The sequence below is a fragment of the Agelaius phoeniceus genome, chromosome 11 (assembly GCF_051311805.1).
Source record: "Agelaius phoeniceus isolate bAgePho1 chromosome 11, bAgePho1.hap1, whole genome shotgun sequence".
Taxonomy (NCBI): Eukaryota; Metazoa; Chordata; class Aves; order Passeriformes; family Icteridae; genus Agelaius; species Agelaius phoeniceus.
In genome coordinates this window covers 16817860-16838042 of record NC_135275.1, presented here as the reverse complement: position 1 = coordinate 16838042, position 20183 = coordinate 16817860, and the positions used below count along the sequence as shown (strand labels likewise).

Below are 20183 nucleotides of genomic sequence, written 5' to 3'. Positions count from 1 at the left end.
CTTCCCTTGCAAAATTCCTCTGTGATTGTCCTGTGCAAGTTCTGCAGACTTGATGGGCTTAGTGGACATAATTCTTGCAGTTACTCGCTGAGGTTTTAAAGTATTTAATTGGTCTTGAATGCACAGAGCAGCTCCCCAAATACAGGACTGATGTATTTACTGATCCCTTTTTTCTGTTCTGCACATTTGAGTTGTCAGTTCTAGGTACTTGCACAAAGGAATTGTGAACTGTGGTGGTTTTCACCAGAAAACTGGGTGTTGCTAAGGGGAACTTGTGGGTGTATGTCCTTAACTGCAGCACAGTGACAGCTCCTCAGTTACTGCTTTTGGCACCTCTTTTTAGTTTGTGCCTGCTCTGAAGTTTAGAGTAAGCAAAAAATCTTATTCAACAGAAACGCTTTTACCCTTTTTGCAAAATTTTTGTTTACTTATCAAATTTTTATTTCAATTTTTTTTTTTTCACTCAGGTTTTCATTTGATTGGGAAGTACTTCTGCAAGGCTTTGTGGAAAACTTAGCTGGGTGTTTGTCCTGCTCCCTCCCAGGTGAGTGCCTGCCTATTCCCAGAACTCCCACACCTTTTGGGTGAGCTTATTCCTGCACTGCACACCCAGAACTGGTGAAAAGCTAATTTGCTTGCTTGTTTTAGTTTCAAATTCCTAGGGCCTAAGCACCAACACAGAATTCTTCCTGGTTATTGGTTAACACCAGTAACTAAGTACCAGGTGGCATCTTCAGCACCTCATGCAGAAATTAAAACAAATGTCTCTTATTTCAGGAAACTGATTGAAAATTAAGATAAGGCTGCATGTTCTGGGGGCTGACTAAAGTATGAAGGACTTAATGTAAACCCCCATTGCAGACTGCAGTCTGGATGTCTCTTATGTGATCTCTGTTACCCCACAGATTTTGGGCCCAGAGAACACAATTTCCTCGTGCCAAACAGCAAGAACAGCCCAGAGGAAAATTCTTACCCAGCTCCAAAGGGCATTGTGAGTGCTGTGGTGCTGCTGCCCAGAGATGGAACCCAGCCCTGCCCTCCTGCCAGCCTGCCTGAGCAGTCAGTGTTGGTGCCCTGCCCTGCCCTGCTGGGGATGGGATTCATAGAATCATTAAGGTTGGAAAAGACTTCCAAAATAATAGTGTCCAACCTTTAGATTGAGTCCACTGAAACAAGTCATTGCCCTAAGAAACTGTGCTGCACATTTGCATCAAGTACTTGAGTGGGAGAGCCCTCTCACCCAGCAGCCATATAGTTAACTAACATGGTTAGCTAACTTAATTAACTAATTTCTAATCAGTTAGAGGTTTAGATAGAATCAAGAATAAGCGTTTGGATTAAGAAACAACACTTTGATATTAGAGCTGTGCCTTTTGTCTCATGTTGTGTGAGAATTATGGTGTAGGGAGAGTTCATTGCCCAGAGATTTCCCTGTAGGGAAGGATCCCTGTCCAGGTGCAAGTGGTAAAAATCATACTTTGTCAGTTGAGAGCAGGAGAAAAATCCTCTAGCAAATAAAAATCTACAGTGTTTTTATTGTGTTTCCTTTAGAAATAGATGGCAATTAGTCCATTCACATTCTTGTCTTTTGTCTGTGGTTCCTTAGTGCCAAGAAATCAGTGTGTGTTTTTACAACACACATTCATTCATCTTTGAATTTTTAAATTAATATTTTTGTCTTCTGAAAATAAAACTTGAAGTCATGCATTCTGAAGCAATGACATCCTAAATTTGTTATGAATGCCCAAAATAAAATTTTATTTTCTTATTAATAACCTCTTTCATAAAAATAACAACCAAGTATATATTCATTGCCAGAATTCTGAAGAATGTCATATCACTAAAGGGGAGAAATTGCTAACTAGACACCTGGAATTGGAATTTCTTGAGTAATAAAGTAGCTTTTGACAGCTGCAGCCCTTTTTTTGCAGGTGCAAAAAGAACATTTTCTTCTTTTTATTTTATCTGCTTTACATCACTTAATGACTAGAATATTCCAAGTTGGGAAAACAACTGGTAGTTGAAAGAACAGGAAAATTTGCTTATCCTTTCCCATTTTATGAGTAAAAGGTGGGCTGGGGGGGAGGGAAGATCTGAGATCAACCAGTTCTAATCTTGAAGAATAGGGAAGCAAGGAAAAAATAGCTCAGCTGATTTATTGCTGTTGATATTTGCACTGTTCAGTACCTCAGCTGCCTTGAAATGCAAGGAATATTTTGATAATATTTCCTAAAATATTCAGGACACAATGTAGTTCCACTTAAACAATTAGGTTCTTCTGGATATTTTTGTTCAGAAGCAGCGTGACACAAAGCACACATTAAAAAGTGAATCAGGTGACTAAAACCTCCATGTCCTGTTTTTCTCATAAATCAAACATAAAAATCAAACCCCAAAATAAACACTTAGATATATAGTGACGTGTGTTATTAGTGTGCTATTTGTTTTTGTTAACTAAGAGTTAACAAAAACAAATACTAAATACCAGCTCAGAGCTACCTTTCTTTGCAATCAAGCATTTTTATTAGGTGTCAGTCTCTGAGAGTAACCCTTTGTCATGAATATCTGCTGGAAAGCACAACTGCAATGCAAATTGAATTATTTAAACTGTGATTTAAATCACAATTAACAAAACAGATTTAAATCAAAGTGATATAAATTGGTCCCTCCTGCTTTAAAATTAATTGAGGATGTGCTTTGAAAACATGCTCATATCAGTGCTCTGGCTCAGTGGGTTCTCCATATCACCCAAGTTTTAATAAATCACAGCAAGGGATGGAATTTTTATTTAGTTCAACAGTCTCGGTCGCTGAATTTAAGGCCACTGAAGAATAGATTAACATTTATAATTGCTAGGTTGATCAGCAATGCAAATTAAAAATGGGGATTTCAAAACAAATTAACCTTTGCAGTACATCTTGTGGAGACAGACAGACAATGGTATCGTTGAAAAGGTTCCCCTCATCCTTGAAGTCACAAATGAATGTATTCTTCATGGTGCCTTGCTGCTCCACAGCCTCTGGAGTCTCAATGTCCAAAAAATAAACTGTGATAGCTGAAAGAACAACGTGGGCTCTTTGAGGCTGGGAGTCCCCACATGGGCTATCACTGCTTTGTGTCGCTCCAGGCACACTTGTGTATTTTGGGCTAAGATTAGGATGTTTAGGCTAGGGCTAAATGGGTTTATAATTAGATATGTCCCAGCCCCTGACCTGTTAATTGAGGTTCATACTTCCCTCCATTTACCCTCCACCTGTAATGAGACTGTGATTTAAAGCAGTTGAGGGGAAAATAAGCTTTCTGTACCCACACAATTTTCTGCTTCAGTGTGCCCATCCTGTGCTCTGCTGAGAGCCTTTCTGTCCCTCTTTGAGATATCTCACAAATAGAACAAGAGACTGTGTCACTAAGGTCTGTGCTGTATTTATTTATTTATTTATAAAATTAAGAGCTTAGATTCCATCTGCAGAAATCCACCCAGCACCTCTGCATTTCCAGTGTTTCTCCTCAGGCAGAAAAGCAGTCATAACAGAGAAGATGGAGTGGATTTTGATGGCACCATACAGAATCTGAGGAGGTCCAGGACTGTTCCTTCCATGCTGAGACATCTATGGAGCTGGGAGATGCAGAACCCTGTGGAGTGTTGTGTGGAGAAAGAGTGAGGGAAGCTAAGGACAGCTGTGGATGGAATGGAAAGAGTGATAACCTATGAGAGCAAACAAGTTTGGTGTCTCTTGCTCCTGGGAAATTCTTGCAATCAATGCAGCTGATGCAGGAGCTCCAAGCTTTCTGTGTGGTGGTGTCCCAAGGAGCAGAAGACAAACTAACCACACTGTGGGTGTAGGCATGTATTATGTGTTTCTGACATGGCTCACAGACTCCCAGAACATTGCTGTTTTCACATCTGCAGTGCTTTTCCCAAAATTTAGGTTTCCATGGGCAACTTTTCATACCGTCAATGCACATCACAGAATATGCTGATTTGGAAGGAATGCACAAGGATCATTGAGTCCAGCTCTTAGCCCTGCACAGGACACCCTAAGAGACACCCCAGAGTGCTCTCAGAGTGCCTGACAGAATTGTCCAAACACTTCTTAAACTCTGCCAGGCCTGGGGCTGTGCCCACTTCCCTGGGGTGCAACCACTAATAACTGAAGTTGAATGTGAAGAAATATTCCCTTTTTCTCATAATTTGTGTGCTTACACAGTCCTTACCAAAAGTGAGCCATTAGAAACAATTGCAGAGTATATGACCCATTAGTCTGACCCTGTGGAAAATATTAGCTTATGCAGATGTTGATGCACATCCTTTGTGTAATGGTAGAGCTATTGTGTAACTTGCCTTTTTTTCTGTGAGCAAACTTACACCAGGGGAAGCTGGCAGTAGTATCTTCTGATCACAGAGCTCCAGAAGGATATAAATAGGGAGTGAAGAATGAACAGTGGTATTAAAAGCTTGCTCTGAATGGATTTTTTTTTCCTAAGTTTATAAATAGAAACAAAACCTAAACAACCTAAACTAAATAGACCGGAATAAACACAGAACTGTGGCAGGTATTGTCATCACTGCTCACACCAGTGAATGGTTTTTTGGTTAATGAGAAAGCAAAGCCAGGAAGGAACCTTCAAGATGTCCAAGTCTGAGCAGTGGAAATGCAGAAGTTTCTTTCAGGAGGTAGAGCAGAGATGAGGAGCCTAACCCTGGCCTGGTGGAACAGGGTGTCCATGCTCTGGGTAGGGCTTGGTGGTGCCCACATCAGGCATGGGAGGTGGGGACAGCCCTCCCTTCCTGCCAGGGCCAGCCTCTCCCAGCTGAGATGCTCCAGGCTTCTGTCATCCAGAGGATGGCAAAATGTGGGTGGTAGGTGAAGAAATGCTGATGAAGGGGATATTGATGAGGCTACTGAATAGTCTGCCAAATACTTGGAATATCTTTCAAAACTTTTGGCAGTCAGAACAGCACTGCAGCCTGGAAGAAAAAGACTTGTGTGTCTTGTTCAGTAGATGTTTCCAGCTGCTGGTAATGGTATTGGCAATAGGAGTTAATTAATAACTGGAAAGTTACTGCTTTTTAATGCATGCAAATGTTGTGCAACTGCCATTGATGTTCAGCGAAACATGCCCTACTTCATATATCTCATTTTTTGTCATCTAAATAAATTGCAGGCTGTTGAAAAATCCTTCCTTTCCCAAAACTATATTATTTGCTAAACATTTTTGGAGGGTTTTTGAGGGGTTTTTTTTTCTCTCTGAGAAGAATAAAATATTGTACATGGCCCTTTTCCAAAATCAAAGCTCTTTAGTAGGGTTAGCCTTTCTGGTCTATCTTATTACTGATATTCATACAGATTACTGTCAAACACAAATTTATTGCAATATTTATTGGGCTGAATTTGAGATTACTTATAATGTGGTTAGATGGCTATTTATTAGACATGTCACAGTAGCTATTTAACACTTCTATAGCTGTCTAGCTGGAATTAGGACATAAAACAGAATTTATTGTATTCTATCCAGAAAATGTTACAGGAAGAGTAAATTCTAGGAAAGACACAACTGTCAGAATAATGAAGGGACCAAGAAGAAAAAAGTACTTTTAAACAGCAATTCTCAGCCAAACTGAAAGAGGGAAATATTCAGGATGTGAGGAAGTCCAGGTGCAGATTTTAGGTTCTCTAAAGTGCACCAGCACTCTGCCTAACAGCTGACCTTTCCCTCATGAAGTGGACATTTTTCATTTAGAAAAGGAAATGAGAGTAATCTTCTTTGATTAGTTTTGTGCTGATTAAGTAGAGTTAAAAAGTACTATGGGACCATTTTCTCAAGGAACAATTTCATAAGAATCAAGCCTTTCACAAGCAGGTGGTACTTTGGTGTTTTTAATGTGTTGTGTTAAGGTGGTATTGACTAGAGTATTTCACTGTGATGGATTCAAGTGACTTTTTTTCCACATTAGTGTGTTTTAACTCCACATTTCAGTGTTGTGAAAGCTTTTTGCAGCATCAGGACAAAAAAGCTTTATTTTCTATTAATATCTATGGGGTTTAGATCTTTTTCTTATTTGAAACAGAAAAGGACTGCACATGTTGCATGTCTCATGAAGAAATGTGGATGAGACTTTCCTGTGAGGAAGAGGCTGTAAGTGCAAAAAAATTTCAAAAATACTTATGAATTTCCTTTAAAAATAGTTTCCTGTAACCTTTAGAAAATGTAGATTATTTAGGAAAATAAGTCCCCGTTTTCATACACAGACACAGACCATCTTAAAATACTTCACCAAAAGAAGTCAGTCTTTCTGTTTTACAAATAAACCCATTTCTGTGGGAGGATGTGGAGGAGGGAGGAAATGAGGCCATGGAAAGGTTTGCAGGTGTGAGGGTGAAGCTGGGCAGCCACTGCTTCCCACTGCTGGTGAAGGTGTGCAATGGAGGCAGGACAAGAGTGAAGGGAGCAGTTCTCCTTTTCCTTGTGCCTCCTTCTGGCATTTTCTCAGGGCAAATGAGTGTTTGTGCCCAGTGCCACTGGTGTGCAGGAGCAGCAGACCCCATCCCAGCCTTCACCTTTCCAGCCTAATTCAAACTGCTCACCCCAAGTCCCGTGGGAATTCCCTCCCTGCCTGTGCCTAATTATCTCATCACAGGATGGCAGCTGTTGTGGGCCAATAAATCCATATTTATGCCTTGGTTCTTGCAGGTGGAGGAACTCAAATACCCCAGCCTTCAGATACTGCAGCCTTGAATGGCACAGGATGAGATGTTGAGCAACACAGAAGCAGGAGATCATGGGGGAAATCTCTTTGTCCAGATTACACCTGCATTGAGATAAGTTTTAATGATGATTTTTTAGAGTGTAGCTGCCAACTAAGTTCAAGCTAATGCTGGTGAGAAACTACAGTAGGCAATTCAAGGAGGCTATATATTTTCTTAAATTCATTAGCTGCCCATTGAGGGTTGAAGAGAACATAACTAAAAATAGTTACATATGAATTATGAAGTTCAAATGGAATGTGTTACTTTGCTCACACAAAACTTGAAGGGAGACAAATCAGAGAGGTTTATTAGCATATTCTACTTTTCCAACAAACCTTACAATGAAGGGAAAATATAATAATGTAAAGGAGTTGAAGATTCATGTTTCCATAGTAGCTATATCTGCACTATCCTTCCTATGAAATTCATTCTCTGTGGGTGGTGATGCTGTTGAATATTTTTTATTTCTCAGCCATCTTTGTTTTTTCCCCTGTAAGCAGCTCTTTTGTGTATATCTATTAACATGCAATCCTCTCCTGCCCAGAACTTTCTTTAGCTGCATTACACCTGAGCCAGGGGTTTTGCAGGGAGAAAAGGGCTGCACGCAAAACTGATCATAAATACACTCCCAAAAATTCATTTTTATTTGAGCTCATTCATTCTAATTGTTCTCTTGAGGCTCGATTTGGAGTACAGAGAAATCCAAAGGGGGCTCACTGGGCTGTGGGTCAGGTTTTCAGGTCACCTGTACATGGCAAGCAGTGAATAATGAGCAGCACAGTGCCAGCCCCTTAGGCCTGACCCTGAGGATGGAGTAAGAATTCGGGCACAGATCTCATCAAGTGCAGTCTCAGGGATGGAGCAGAGCACAGCACCCACCCCTTCTGCAGCCAAAGGCAGTCTCAGACAGACCTTAGTGACCAGCAGGCAGCTGTGCCCCAGTAATGCAGCTGACCATGCCCTGATTAACTGGTGCAAACTGTGCCCTGAACATTTGCTCTGTGGAATTAGTTCTTTTGTGGATGGCAATGGTCCAAGATGTTGTTAGAGTCACTGCTGGGACTTGATATGATTACAGATACATTTCCATGTTCAGCTGTGAGTACTGTGATGACTGGTTTGTCCCTTCCACTGGTATAAACAGGTTAGGATTAACACACATATTTTGCAAACCAAACTACATACATTAAAAACTGTTTAGGGTGGATTTTTTTTCTTCTTTTTTTTATTGTTGTTGTTGTGAGGTTTTTGTTTTGGTTTATTTTGGGGGGAAGGGTTTGGGGGTTTTTTTGTGTGTTTGGTTTTTTGGGGGGGGTGTTGAAGCTTTTTTCCTAAACAGAATCCTTTAAGCTAGTTTAAAAAGTTTATTCTTGCAGACAGAAAAGTTCTTTCCTTTAATCTAGATTAGGCATTTGGATGGGAAATGGAATGTGGAGGTCCTGGCCCAACTTTTTTTGCAACCACATGGGAATCAGTTCATGCTGTGGCCCCTTGTTGCTGTACCAAACTCCACCCTACTTTGCTTGATTTAAAGCCTGTGGGAGGCAGTTGTCATCTTTTGTCTTTTTTTAGGGACATAAGCATGAATGATGCAGGACTGGGGATTCTGGACATCACCACAGTAATCATGATAAAGGTCTGAGAGCCTCTTGGTCAATTCCAAAACTCCCACCTCTTTCCACAGGGTTAGAAACAGATCCTTGTTGAGCTGCTTTTAGCTTTTATCATCTTTGATAAAGCTTTTAGCACTTACCTTCTCTGTCTCCATGGGTGCCCCTTCCTGGTGTCCTGTTGCTTTCCATACATTGAGTTCTAATGTTGCCACAAATGATGTGGAAACAGATATATAATTACAAACTGTAAGACAGGTAACTGCGTGGCAGAAAAATGAGTGTTCAAGCCTGGAAACAAAGGAGTTAAAATGAAAATAATTTCTCTTACCCACTTTCCAAAGATGCCAGCCTTTCTGTATAAGCTCCTCTGTCATTAATCTAATAGAGCTCTACTTCGTTCATAATTTACTACACTACTGAATAAGCCATTCTAATATTTGTGCAGGGCAAGTACATAAATCATTGTTGCCCTTCTCTACTTTTTTTACTTATCTGGTTCTTTCAAGGTCAATAACCTACCTTACAACTTTCATCTGGTTTAAATATTCAGCTCTTGCCTTTTACACCTCTCTTCCTTGTTCATGTCCATTTGGATATCTGCAGCTGTATCTTCTCAAGTAGCTATTGATCATGTCTCCTTGCTAGCTTCATCAGCAGTAATGATACAAATTACATCTGTTAGGGTTCACTCACACCTCTCTTTTAGAAGGAGAGACTGCCTTCTGACTTTGTTGTTATTGGCCACCTTTTCTGCTTAGGATATCTACAACTCAGTGAGAAAAATTATATGCTGGGAAATATCCTCATTCTGACACATGTAGGCTTTCAGTGCCCAGGTCATGCAGAGAAGCTAATCAATCCCTACTGACCTCCAGGAGCCTGGAATATAGCTGGGTAAGGCCCCAGTCCAGCAATGCACTTAAGGGTATGCTTATGTAAACATAGGATCCATCCCATTTTCAGTGCAATTTGGTGAGAAGTGCATTTCAGAGCAGAGCATCTCTAGGGATGCTCCTTTTTGCAGGGGCTGTGCAGGATGAGGCTGTACCAGCTGCCAACACGAGCACACCCAATGTATCTGGTAATCTTGCACAGAGCAAAGTAACTTTCTTTGTCTTGTGGGGAGGCTGCTGAGGTGCCACTGCTTTGGAATCAGTGTGTGTTTGTGAGTGTGAGCCTTGTCCTCTGCAGAGCTCTTAGGAGCTTGAGTTTCTCTTGCTGGCTGTTTAAGAGAAAATTAAATTATTTAGGATAGACAGAATAATTGAGTGCTGCAGGACCTTACAGTTATGCCTGTTGTGTACTGAGGGATCATCCTGTCTTCTGACTTCATCAGATCCTTGACTCAATTGTGTTGCTGCCACAAGATTGCCAGCTTGTACCAAAAACACAGGAGTGGAGTTTTGTCGTGGTTGTCTGCAAGGAGTGAGGCTGGAATAGTTACCACATGGTATAGAAGAAAACAGGGCTAGAAAGGACCTGAGCAGGTCACTCATCCACCCCCACACAAACCACTCCTGACCCATTTGTCTGAAGTGTTTTTTTAACCCCGTCAGCCGTGGAGATCCCCCAGCCTGCCCAGACAATCCCCTCCAGTGCCCAGTGACCCTTGCAGCAGGGAAGTTATTCTAGTTCTGAACTCAGGTCTCCCTGGCTGCATTTAAACCCATTACTTTTTTTGTGCTTTCCCTGAGGATGTGGATAACAATTTATTGCCTTCCTCTTTGCATAAGCCATTTATATAATTGAAGACTGTTATCATGTCTCCTCTCTGTCTTCTCTGCTCTAGACTAAATAGCCCAGATAGGATGAAAGCTGGAATGGGGTGTCAGGGAGAAGGAGTTAGAGGAGGAAATCAGAGAGGGATTAATCCTGCTTTCAGTCCCTGTAGAAAGAGACTTTACCTTCTGAAGGATGGAGATGTGGGAGGGGGAAACAGGATTCTCAGTGCTGCTGATTCCCTAATGCAGCTCTGTGCAATGTGTATCTGATTGATGGGCCACTGCCTCACAGACTGAGGAAGAGGGGCTTGGACTGACTGTGTGCTGAGCTGTGACCCTGCTCTCCAGCCTCTGTGCTTGGAAATGAAGGCTTTAATTTCTTACACTGGTGAGGAACACTTCCAGCTCACGTGTCAGCTCCTGTGAGATGTACCTGGTTGAGCTTCTGTGCATCCCAAAAGCTGCTTCCAGGTGCTGTGTGTGTAATACAATCAGAAAACATGAGGATGTAGAACCACCATCATCCAGAGCCCCCACCATGAGCCCTGCCAGGGAGCAGGAGTCCTCTCCTCTGATGGCAAAGCCTTGTTTCTGCTGCCCTGACCTCAGCTCTGTGCTTCCCACCCATGGTCAACATGGGAACCACTCACCACACACACACTGCCTACATGTGTTCCCACTGCCTACATGGTTACAGCTTGATTGCTCTTCATAAAACCAGCACGTGGAACAGGCCAACTGTCTGATCCAGAGAGCCCTGGGGTGCATTATGTCAATGTCACACACATCAGCAAAGTACAGCCAGCACTCAGAGTGACTTCTCGTGCTCAGAACCCTTTTCCATTATTCACATCTGCTGTCAGAGCTGCAGCACGTGTGCAGCCATTGCTGTCACAACCTGAAACAAAAATACCTCCCAGCCTGGAGACTTCCAAAAGCACAAGGTGGGGGAAAAAATGTTTCCTTGCTACTTAATGCTCCCAAACAGCTTTTGGTGGCAGTTTTGCCTCGCTCCAAGCGCTCCAAGAACAGCATATAAGGTGGAGCTGTTTTCCCTAGGCTCCTGGTGACATGGGATCACAGGATTATTTACATCAGAAAAGGGCTGGCCTTGAAGAAAGCAAAAAATTAGATGCTGTTTGGAACAGCAAGAAAGTTCATTGCATTTAAAGAGCACTGCAGACTAACTCCAGCACTCCCAGTCTCTCTTCCTCCCCCACTGGCTCATCAGTTGGCTGTTAAGACTTTCCAGTTCAATTTCACAGTTAAAAAAATCTTGACAAATTGCATTCCAATTGTTTGGTTGGGGATTTTTTTTGTTGGTTTCAGTTTTTGGGGGTTTTTTTTGCTCTCCCTTTCCCCCACCCTTCCTTCTCAGAGTGACTTTAAAGATGACATTTGTATTTCTGAATTAAAACCACATTTGCCCAATACTGCAGAGAGAGGAGGCAGGGGCAGATGAGAGAAGAAAAGCTTTTGTTCTCCTCCTCCCAGTGACCCCTCACCTGCCAGGGCCGAGCTCCACAATAATTTCTAACAGCTGAGGTTAGTCAGGGACACCTAATCCCAAAAAGCTGGCTCTGAATTCCAGCACCAGCACACAGTGTTTGAGTTCCATCAACAGCCATTTACATCTAATTCTCCCAAACCTCTGAAGTGTGAGTATATGTACAGGTGTGTGCTTATTTAATCAAAAATAGGGTTTCTTTTCATAAATCTGAGCCCAAATGGCATCAGCAGCAGTGACAACATTATGGTTTTTAAAGCTAAGCAAGCTCAGGAACTGTTTTGAGGATGCACTGGGATCTTTTGAGTGTACCCTAAACAGTCATGTCTACAGGATGCCCAAGAATTGTGATCCTCAGCCAAAGGAAAGGCTGAGTTTCCATTCCCTGATTTCCTGCAATGGAAAAGGAGTGCTCTGTGCAAATGGAACTGAAATAATCTTGCTGAGTGTACTGAGACCTGTGTGTCTCCAGAAGGGGCTGAGGAGGATCCTGGCAGCACAACAGAGAGAAACCTCCCAGGGTTCAGCTGATGGGAGGATGTGACAGCAACGGGCTCACTCTGAAAGAAATGCACCTTCCCAGGCATGAACAGGGATCAGGTGAGATATGGTGGGTAAAATTACAGTTTTTTCTTCTTTGGAGTCAGTCAGAAGGAATAATGTGTTATTTTTCTCAGGAGAGTTTTAATTTTTTCAAAGATAGTCCCCTGGTTGACCCTAAGTATTGGTGACCCAAGGATAAAACTCCAGTTCTGTTGCATCCCTTCCCACAAAGGAAATTTCCAGCAACTTTTTCTCTTCATGGTGTTTGCTTTAAGACCATTCTCTTTTTATTAAGAAAAAAACTTTGGTTTTGCTGTTTAGCCAGTTGAAATGAGTAATGAAAATGTTATTTACATGGGAAAAATGAAATGTTTTCTTTGAAATTGTTTCATCTTACTAATTGATTACAATGGGATTGCTTGGATGTGTGCAGCATACAGCATCCAGTCCCTCTGTTAGAGCAGGTCTTCAGCCAACCTGATATAAACCAGCCCATGGGAGAAAACAAGGGTAAAAGGTGTCAGGTATTTAAGGCTGATCATCCCATGGATGCAGTTCAGTCTCCACAAGGAAACAATTAGGGTGTCTGAAAAGATGTCCTAAAAATATTGGAGGTTTCTGTGGAAGATGAAACTCTAGAGAATACTGATAATTAAAAACATAGACTGGAAATGAAAAAATTATCGAGAGAAAACTCCTCCAGGGAATAGGTATTTTCTGTTCTCAGTGCAGACACCACTGAGAGCCTGCTAGCATGGAAAGCACTTGCTATTGATGAAAAGTAATAATATAAATCCACAGTATGTCTGAATTTAAATCAGAAAGGGAAAAAATTAATATAAAGGATTTAAGTGTTACAGCACAATTCCCTCAAGAAGAAAAAGAATCTCATATTTGGAACTGATTTAAGTGTAATAATCTTCAAATATTCATGGCTGAAAATGTTTCCTAAATGCAGTTTCCAAAATGTTGCGAGACAACAACTGTGTCCTGAGCTGATTTCAAAACCATGAAAAATAATATTGTTTCACATAAACACAGAAGAAAATGTGATATCAACAGAAATTAAGGGGGAAAAAATTGTCCATGTCTGTGTGTCAAGAATGGTAAAAAACAGAGAGAAAAGGCTTCAACAGGAAAGCTGGGAAAGCCAGCATGGAGAGGCAATGTCATTCCCAGCTCACCAACACATCCATGTGATTTGTGTGGTTAAGATCTATTCCCCCTTGGCTCCAGCAGCCACTCTCAATGCTGCCTACTGCCAAGAAGTAGGTCACAAACCTATTTTTGTCCCTATTCTTCTGTGGCCACGTTGTGGTCCCTGCACCAGTGAGAAGAAGGGAAGGAGTGGTGGCAGCCCAGGGTCTGTCCTGGTGCCCTGGGTCCCTGCTCCTCCTGTGCTCCCTGACAAGGGAGAGAATGACCCCTCCAACAGCAGGGATTGCCCCTGGGAGCACTCACCTCTCTCTGCTTGCTGGAGAAGGGTTTTAAGGGAACTAGAGACTTAGTCTGTGGTTAAATGCCTAAACTAAATAGGATGACTGAGCCAAAACACGTGTGGTGCCAGCCCCATGCAGTGATGCTGCACCCAAGCAGTGCAGGAGGTTTTTGTGTTAACCCAGGTCTTGGTGGTCTGGCTCAGAGGGGCCTTGCAAACCCTCTTGCTGATGTGGCTGAGCTGGGGATGGAGGGGACTCAGGCAGAAGCAGGAGCTGGGGATGAAGCAGAAGGAATTGTGTTGTGGCAGAGCATTTAGTGCTCTGGGGCTAAAAGCTGCCTGCTTTTCCTGCTGTCCCCCAGGGCTAGTGATTTTATCACTTCTGTTCCTAACATACTTCTTTTCTTCCCATATATCAGCTGCCCTTTGCCCCCCTCCTCTAAATGTATCCAGTTGATTAACATAATTCAGTAAAATTAGGAATTGTTTTCAACTTTTACTTCCCTTTGAAGCTAGCTAGAAGACATGCCAGGAAGCTGCTCTGATTCTCCTACTAGAGAGTCTAGAAATTATAAAAACTACAGTAAATTAACCTGAAGATGCTGTCTCTCCTTATGGAGTTGCCTTATTTGTACATCTGTGTCATAAGTGCCAAAATCTTCTTGTTCCTCACTCCTCTCTTGTGAATGGCAGGCAAAGACTCCTGGGGACAATGGTTTTGCCACCCTGGTGTCCTGTGACCTCTGGAGGATGAGTGATCCATCTCCCTGTGGGAGATTTGGTGTTTTGCCACTGGTCAACAAAATGCTGTCCTCAAGTGAATAGTTTTACAAGTGGCAGACACAGTCAGTGCTGCTGCCTCAGGGCCTGGCACAGCCCCAAAACTCAAGGGTTTGTCAGCACTGAGGTGATTGCAGGAGAGGCCAAGCAGGAGAGTTAATTCTGATGTGTCCCTCTCGTGACATTTCCTTAAAACCTCTGCAGCGTCCAGCCCAGTGCTGCACTACTTCATCTCAGCCAATTGTGTTCCCTCTGACATGAAACAAACTGCAAAGCAGTTGTCTCATCATTCTGCCTCTAGCAGGTCTTGAGCCCAGCTTTTCAAACTGATTTTTCACTTTTCACAGTGCACCTGTCAAGATCCCACTCTGGAACAGAAGATCAGAGCAAACGGGGGCTGAGGAGAACAAAAGCTGCCCCAAACCTTTGACCCAAATTTAACATAAAGCCAAATGAAACCTTAGAGGTTTGTAAATGTTCATGAAACATTTCCACCTCCTGCTCCCCTCTCCTTTATCTTTGGTTTCTTTATACTTCTACATGTAACTGTTTCTAATTGAAAGTCTAATGTAAAGCTCTCCTAAATTAATGGAAAGGCTCTCACTGATTTTAGTGCCTTCTGATTCAGCCTCCCAAAGAAAGGAAATAATTTCTTTAATGAAAGTGTCTTTAAACTTAAGAGAAAAGAAAGCCTGAAAAGAGATAAGGAAAAGCAGAGATCAAATGCAATTTTCCAGCTAGCAGTACATGTCCTTGATGTGAACCCCGCCCATAAAATTGCTGTGGATACAGTTATCCCAGGAAAAAATATCACTGAGCAGAAACAGAGAATTACTGAGACAATGGTGAATTGGTTTAATAAGCTTTAATATCTTCTTATAAGAATGGTAAAATTTCTAGTTTTTGCAACCAGGTTGTGCTTTAGAAGCTAACTGCTGGTAATCAGCTGGCATTTGTCACCTGAAACTTTGTATGTGTGAGAGCTTCCTTTGAACCAATATTGCAAAAATTAAACACATGAAAACTTTATTAGGAATATAACTCTGCTACTCATACAATTTTTAGCTTGCTAGGTGAGGTAGCAAGAGGTTACCTCTTCAGAAGGAGGTAATGATAGCTTATGGGGCTTAGTTACACCTGAATTTCCCTAAATGCATTAAATAGAATAAGTATGTTCTTGTCCAAGTTATATTCTGGATTCACAGACATGGGCCTTGAGGAAGGCTGGTGAAACCACTCCCAACAAAAATTAAGATGTGGCTCATGTTGGAAGGTTCTTTCCCTGTCTTTTGGCAGTGACAGGTCCTGATGGATTGCTGTTGCTTGCCAGTTCAGAGCGTGGTCTCTGTAGTACTGACCTGCCTTGAGCCCCTGTTTTGCTCTTACAAATTGAGTGTTTTCTGTGTGCACACTGGTGTGGCTGCATGTTTTACTGGTGAATACATGCACAGCTTATCTAGGGAACTATTCCCCAATATCTGTGTAACAGTTTTGGTGTTCACGGTCACAGGGCAGATACACACAGAGCATGTGCTCCAGAGGCTTGGTGCTAATGGAAAACACAGATGTGCAAAGTAGCCTAGAATGATGCTGTTAATAACCAGCACTGCTTGCTTATTCATAATGTGCCTATAAATAAGCATTATTTTAATATTATTCATGTGCAAATTCTACACAGCATAGGGTTTTTTTCATTTTCTCATTTTCTTTTTGTCTCTCATTTGTGTTTTTTTCCCCTTACTCCTAGATTTTCTGCTTCTGAGCTCCTCCAAAGTGCTCCCCGTGTCAAAGCTGGACTGAGTGGTGTGTGCCAGCAGTGCATGTCCCTGTCCAGTGCCTGAGAGCAGTGATGGCACCGTGTTCAGATCCCCCTGACCAAAATGCCTTTGGAGTATCTGCTGGGTGCCTTGTCTTTGGAGGTTTGGATGGTTCTGTCCATGCACTAACCACTATTCAACTCCTGAAAGAAAATAAGGACTGTGACAAAAGGTGCTGGCTGAGCTCCATGGACCATCCAGTGTGGGGATAGCAGTGGTGGAGTGAATCCACTGGACAGAGAAATCAGACAGAAGAAATTATCCTATTTGTTTATTTCAGCCCTAATTAGAAGGGGAAAATTCTGTGTGTTGGCCTAGTGGCAAATCCATTTTGACTGTCAAAACTTAGAAAACCTTTCTTTTTCTCACAATTTCTCTTGGATCCAGTGGTGTGGGTTTTGTAAATACTTCATCTATCTGTTTCTAGAAACATACAGAGTATGAATTACTGGAAATGAAGCAAAATCTACCAGACATAAAGTCAGCCCATCCTCTATAGCTCATATTCTCTGAAGACTCATTTGTCCTTTTCCTCTTTTCAGATATTTCCTCTCTTCTCTCTGGTCTGTTCTTGTTATTTGTTTCATCAGCCATTTGTTATACAACTCTTGGCAAAATATCAGGGAAATCTTCCTGACTGCAAATGGGGAAGTGCTTTCTTAAGGGAACAACAACAGTTCCTTTACTTGGGAGAGCAGAAAACAAGGCAAGCCCAAGTATTGTCTTTGCTGAGACAAAGTTCACGAGGACAGTGATGTGCTTTGTTGGACTCAGTGGTGCAGCTGATGAAGCTTGTCCTCTTGGGATTTTCTTTGTTTCTTTAAAGGTCTAAGGTGTTATTTCTCCATGTGAAACTTTCCTCACTGCTGTGCCAGGGGTCAAGTAGGCAGTGATGGAGGAATGGACTGAGCTTGTTTCTGGTGGGAACTGAGCTCCCTGTGTATGGCTCCACAGGGGTGGTGGGTCTGCTCATCTAGGGGTGGGGATGCCTGCCTGGCTACAGGCACCTCAGCAGTCATTACAACAAGCAAACTGCATGCTTTCATCTCTCCTGGCTCCACAGCTTCCTCAGCTCAGACAAGATGGCCTTAGACCCAGTCTGAGCCTCAATAAACTTTTCACTTTTGCAGTTTCACCCAAGGCTTGACTTTGCACTGGGGTTATCCTGAGATTCGCCTGCTTCGGGTCAGTTGGGCTCCTCTCTGCCTCCTCTCCAGCTAAAAGATTATAGCAGAGCTGCACAAGCATGTCCTAAACTCAGAGCAAACTGAAGGAAAGGCAGCTCCAGCTGCAGCTCACAGCCTGCCAGAGAGACTCCCCTGGCAGGTCTCTGACGAGCCTGTTACTACAAGTTCACTCCAAGCGGCAATTCCGGACAAAGCAAAATTTTGCATGAAGTTCATATTAGTTCATATTAGCTCACATTGCCAGCAATTCAGTAGCTCCTTCCCAGTGCTTGAATCTCAGTTGAAAGATTTATGTGGACTTGCCATGCAGCCTCTCTGAGGAAGTCGTGGAGGTGGGCATGCATTCAGTTTTCCCAAATATCATGGTGCAAGTGAGTTGTGTAATATCTTCTGGAAGGACTGAAGACTTGATTTTAAGTCCTAATACAGAATTTTCATCTCTGCAAGATGTAATAGCATTTAGATTAACTTCCAAAGTAGCAAAGGACACATTAAAAGTAGTTTTATATAGTAATTTTTATTTCCACTCACTGAATAAGTGAGCTCTTACATCTATTGAATAGCCCAATATTTATAAAGCTTTTCTTTTAAAAGAGTTTTTAATGCTTTGACTGCATGCATTAAAACTCATTTTGTGTGTTTTAAATGAATTATAACCTATTCAAAAGCACTTTCTCACCCTAAAGCACTCTGTGCATTATGTCTCTGTAATACCTTCAGCTGCTATAGAGATCTCACAAAGATGAGGATGTTCATGATAAATAGATTTGGGATTATTTTATGTTCATTTCATTTTGTACATTTGCCAAAAGATTTTAAAAAAATTAAATCCATGTTATTCAAATTTTGGAGAAGGTTTGGTTAAAAAATCCCTAATTTATTTCCCTTTGAGTCACATTTCAGTGATGGTTTTTAATGAATGACAATATGCACATATTAGCTACATAGCTAACATTTTCTGTCCTCTCCTGATTTATTGTAGATTAACAAGAATGAATTATTGTTTCACCCCTTGTGAACACTGTGTGATCTGGGCTAAGACTAATGAGCCAAACCCAGTCCTCAACTGGACCTGGAGTGAGGCAGTGGCTTCTCAGCTCCCCAGCAATTACAGCAGTGCAAAAGACAATTCTGTACCCAGTGCCCTGCTCTGGTACCTGCTCACACTCTGCTGGGGATGTTCCCCAGCTCCTGGAGCAAAGCCCACTTCCATCCTGCTGGAAAGAGCTTTGCAAAGAGGAAGCAAAATCCTGCCCAGTGCTGTGAAGAACAGACAGAGGCTTTTTGGGGGTGTCTGTGGGAAGGGGAGCTTGCTGTCCCCAGGAATGGGAGGCATGCCTGCAGTGGGAGGCAGCGCTCACAGGGCTCCCCACTCTCACCATTGAGCATTGTTCAGAACAAACATAGATGCTGTGTATGGATGTAAAGCTTGATTTGTGGTTTTTACACCCACCACATTTCTTGGAGTTGACAATTCTAAAACTTTGGGACTTTTTATCTCCAGGCTGGTGTTTTCTTCAGGATTTTTTCTTCATTTTATAGGAAGCTAGCATGCAAACAAACCAACCCACGCTGTGGCCTAAGCAGCTGTGTAATGCTGTCCTCCCCTCAAAAGTGTACAAATCTGCAGGGCAGTGGGGACACAAGTTGGGCTGGTAGAACACAGTACAGCTGCACCATGACATTGCTTGGGTGGATGCTGAGAAATCTATAGGAATTCCCTGGGGAAATGTAGAGTCGGAAAAAAGCCTGCTCTGCCCATTGTTCCACTTTGCTGGAAAATCCACTGCCCTACAGTGAGACCAGAGTGACTTATTTTTCAGAAATGCCCTGGGCCAGCTGTGACTGAATGGTTGTTTCTTGACCCTTATAGTTCCCAAAATTTTCAGGGCATTTTCCAGGTGGAAGTTAGAGCTAAAGAGACACAGAAGAAAGAAGATTCAACTCAGCAGTTCCTTCGTATAAGTGGAATCTCATTCATTCTAAAATTTCAGCCCTTTCTGATGACTTCACAGTTTTAAAGAATATTTTTGAGCTCTCCTAGGTGTGCTGAAAAGCTCCTTGTTCTTCCTGCTCTGCGGCAGAAGATGCTGCATTAGGATTTTTACAAGGCTTTGACATGAGGTATGTAATCCCCACCTCTGAAAATCAAACTGGTATTTTCTCTGAGGAAGGAAAAAGGATGGGCCAGTTACCCTTTCTCTGGGAATTTCCAGCCAAAGGGAATAGTTATGTACTTCAATTCATTAGTGAGTGGGCAGCAATGTGGATTTTTGGATCCTCTTGCTGGGCATGGAGTGAGAGACATGTGGAGATGGCAGGACTGCTGTCACCTCGTGCTCTGCCATCCTCAGGTGTGTGGCTTCAGCAGACATCATGAATCAAAACCCTGAGGGGTCCTTTCAAACCCTACTGCACCCTGACCTACCACAGTCCTTCTCTCAAAGCTGTCCCTTCCTCCTTTACCAGCCAGAATGGTGGATTTGAGTACACAAAGAAATGAAATCAGACAGAACTGACTGGAAAATAACCTGTAGCCCCAGGTGGGTGTTGATGGACATTCTCCATTGGCTGAAAGTTTCCTATCTAGTTTCAAGGACACTTTTATTTTTAAATCTCTTTTCCATTGGACATATACATGTGAAGTCAGGTAGCAGACACAGAGGCTGGCTCAAGAATAGCCACAAGCTGCCTGATTTCTATTGTATACCATAATTACAGTAGCATACACTTTGGACTGACAGCAATTCTCAGCAACAGAGTACTTTAGAAATATTAATCTCACATCAGCTATTTATGTTGAATATTGGCTTATTCAGCAGCTGATG

General features: G+C 42.3%; 1 long non-coding RNA gene across 4 annotated transcripts; it reads left to right on the top strand.

Annotated features, from left to right (window-relative positions):
• The first annotated feature begins 464 nt into the window (after positions 1-464).
• On the top strand, positions 465-18199 carry LOC143695035 (uncharacterized). Of its 4 annotated transcripts, none has more exons than XR_013183927.1 (4): positions 465-544; positions 12063-12190; positions 14699-14817; positions 16099-18199. It is a non-coding gene; the product is annotated as an uncharacterized LOC143695035 (long non-coding RNA). The 4 variants fall into 4 exon arrangements; XR_013183926.1 differs by lacking the exon at positions 465-544 and adding an exon at positions 8071-8385; XR_013183925.1 differs by lacking the exon at positions 465-544 and adding an exon at positions 8071-9256.
• The last annotated feature ends 1984 nt before the right edge of the window (positions 18200-20183 follow it).